General features: G+C 36.2%; 1 long non-coding RNA gene across 1 annotated transcript in view; it reads left to right on the top strand.

The window, feature by feature from the left end:
- LOC128249750 (uncharacterized) overlaps positions 1 to 3,129 on the top strand; it is a 131,223-nt gene extending 128,094 nt beyond the window's left edge. The window contains exon 4 of the long non-coding RNA XR_008265843.1: positions 2,757 to 3,129. This is a non-coding gene — a long non-coding RNA (uncharacterized LOC128249750). The remainder of the gene's footprint in view (positions 1 to 2,756) is intronic.
- Positions 3,130 to 3,662: the final 533 nt, after the last annotated feature.

Raw genomic sequence — 3,662 nt, 5'->3', positions numbered from 1 at the left:
TGTGTATATATATATATATATATATATATATATATATATATGGGGTCAGGTTACTCTGTACTTTTGTAGAGTACAAATGTATTATTCTAAACAAGAATGTTGTTGTCTGTGACTTTGAAGTTTCAGCCAACTAAGCCATTATTGAACTGCTACATGTATATATATACATATATATATATATATATATATATGAACACACTCACACACACACACACACTTGCAGATGCTGTCCTGATTTTATGCCAGTTTGATTCGTGTTGATTGACAATAATGTCACTTTGAAATTTGCCCAAGTTTGTCATATGTACACTGTTGTACCATTGGCGCTATTTCAGCTTGTCACCACAAACTTCCCTGGTTTTATGACAGTCTCAAGAATGCAGAGAAAATAAAACATTCAATGCGCCATGCTACCAAAAATAAGTGGGGAAACAAGTGAATTTATTCTCATGGTAAATTTCTGAAGCAAATCATTTTCACTTTTCCATCTCTTATTTTTTTTCAGTCATTGGACAGTGGCCATGATCGGGCACTGCCTTGAAGAGTTTAGTCAAACAAATTGACCTCAGTACTTATTTGTTAAAGCCTGGAACTTTTTACTGAACCACTAACTTAGAAGGTTGTACACAAATCGATGCTGGCTGTCAAGCAGTGGTGGGGGGACAGCCACAAACACAGAGACACACACATATACATACATGCATACATACATACATACATACATACATACATACATACGTACATACTATAACAAGGTTCAGTTGAATGGACTGCATAAAGGTGAGGCACTTTAGATCGGAATAAAATGCACACATAACAATTATAGATGAATACCAACCTTGGTACAGAAGTACTAGCAAGATGATATTTGGGTGATGTTAAATTGGACCCAACTATATATATAATTCACCCTTGAGCTATTCAGACATATATAATTTATGAAATATACAGTCTATAAAATATTTCAGAATATGCCTGTCCATCAATTGTTACTTATTTATTTTGCATACATACAGACATACATATATATGCATGTAGGTGATTGTTTCAGTTTCCTTGTATCAAATCCACTCACAATATATACATACATCATCATCATCATTTAGCATCTATTTTCTATGCTGGCATGAGTTAGATGGTTTGACTGGAACTGCTAAGCCGGGGTGGGGGGCTGCACCAGGCTCCAGTCTGATTTTCACTTGGTTTCTTTCTACAGCTGTATGCCCTTCCTAATGCCAACCACTCTACAGTGTACCAGGTCCCTTTTACATGTCACTGGCACGGGTGCCTTTAACATGTCACCGACATAGATGTCTCTAACCTGTCACTGGCACGAGTGCTTTTTATGCATCACCAGCACAGGTGCCTTTTACGTGTCACCAGTGCACTGGCCATGACTATGAACTCACTAAGTTTGACATGACTTCTCAAGCACAGCAAATTGCCAACAGTCTCAGTCACTTGTCAATATGTGTGTGTGTGTCTGTCTGTGTCTGTGTGTGTATATATGCATGTATATGTGTGTGTGTGTGTGTGTATACACACACATGCTTTGTTATATGTATGTGTAAGTCAAAGTAGTGGGTTTACTTACTTATGTATGTGTATATATGTAGGTATGTATATATATACCCGTAAATGTGAGAGGGTATATATATAAGTGTATATGTTTATCAGTGTATGTATATATGTACTCATATATATATATATGTATATGTGTATGTCTAAATAGTTGCCTGAATAAAGATATGTATATACGCATGTGTACAGGAATGTATGTGTATTTATATATATGTGAGTGCATGTATGTGTTTATATAGTCATATATACATAGGTTTGTGTGTAAGAGTGTATGTATGAGTCTGTGTGTGTATATGTGTACATATCCAACCACTGAATACTTAAGGTCAGCATAAGAAATTCGTATGTGTAGCCAACCATGAAGAACAGATCAGAGATGCAGACAAATAGAAGACCAATTCCATTTAAATGCCAGACAGTACCATCTACTACCATTCATAGTAGTTTGACAAATGCCCTCTCATGGCAAACACGATGGGTCTATCAGCTGCAGCAAAACTCAAACCATGATAAACAGAGATGATAGTCTTGAAGTCAACGATTCTAAACTAACAGAGACAACGCTCGTATATCACCTGAGGAAACACAACTAGATCTCATAATGCAAATAAAATAGTTGCATTTTCAAATACCTGTATTCTTGGAGAACTACATACTGTCAAAACAATTGTAACAATTAAGAAATAGATGTCCAACTGTACTCCTTCTTCCTGACTCCAATTTCTTCAATTTTATATTCACAAACGATGAATGCCCAAATTTAAACTTGGAAGTATATAATAATACTACCGATGGTACTGGGTAATTCTGAAGGGGGGTGAGCTTTATACTGTACTCTATACGTTTTTAACAGAATATAACATAGCTATATATAAATGTGTGTGTGCGTGTGTGTGTACACAGATGCATATATATATATATATATATATATATATATATATATATATATATATATATATATATATATATATATATGCTAGCATGGAAAGCGGACGTTAAACGATATTAGAATGAATGAACAGACAAAACATGTGGAATCACTTTAGTGCATGTTCATGCTGAAGTTTTACTTGTAAACCAATGTGAGCCTTTATTGTATATGCCTATTACATTATGTCCTTAGATGCAATTTTATGTGTACTCTATCTCTCTTTCTCTTTATCTCTTTCTCTTAGCACCAGCATGATCGTTACCAGCGTCGCTTTCCTGGCACTTGTGCCAGTGGCACGTGAAAAGACATTCGAGTGAGATCGCTGCCAGTGCCGATGGACTAGCTCCTGTGCAGGTGGCACGTAAAATACATCATTTCGAGCATGGCCGTTGCCAGTACCGCCTGACTGGCCTTCGTGCCGGTGGCACGTAAAAGCACCCACTACACTCACGGAGTGGTTGGCGTTAGGAAGGGCATCCAGCTGTAGAAACTCTGCTAAATCAGATTGGAGCCTGGTGTAGCTTCCTGGTTCACCAGTCCTCCGTCAAATCATCCAACCCATGCTAGTATGGAAAGTGGACATTAAACAATGATGATGATAGATAAGAGAAAATATCAAAAAGGTCAGTTATTTCTCTACAATTTTTTGTGAATTCTTAAATATATCTCCTTCTGTGTATATATATATGCTACCAAACAAACATGATTTTTATTGAACTTTACATTTTGGAGTCCCGTTCTGGTTACTTTCTTAAATACTTTCTTGTAAACTGTTTTTAACATTTTCTTATTATTATCAAAGAATGTATTTCTGTTTTTTAATACTTTTGTGATAACCAGTACTTAACACAACAAAGCTCATACAAAGCTTTACATTTTACTTTTGATAATCTTTTTTCTAAAAACGTGAAACCAGTCAAGTGAATAAGCATCTTTAAGATTGCATTTTCAAACCTTCTTTCATATATATATATGCACTCTCTGAATGGTTGGTGTTAGGAAGGGCATCCAGCTGTGGAAACTCTGCCAAATCAGATTGGAGCCTGGTGTAGCCATCTGGTTGCACCAGTCCTCAGTCAAATCGTCCAACCCATGCTAGCATGGAAAGCGGACGTTAAACGACGATGATGATGATGATGATATATATATA

This window comes from Octopus bimaculoides, chromosome 18 (genome assembly GCF_001194135.2).
Source record: "Octopus bimaculoides isolate UCB-OBI-ISO-001 chromosome 18, ASM119413v2, whole genome shotgun sequence".
NCBI classification, from domain to species: domain Eukaryota; kingdom Metazoa; phylum Mollusca; class Cephalopoda; order Octopoda; family Octopodidae; genus Octopus; species Octopus bimaculoides.
This window is presented reverse-complemented; position numbering and strand designations above follow the sequence as displayed.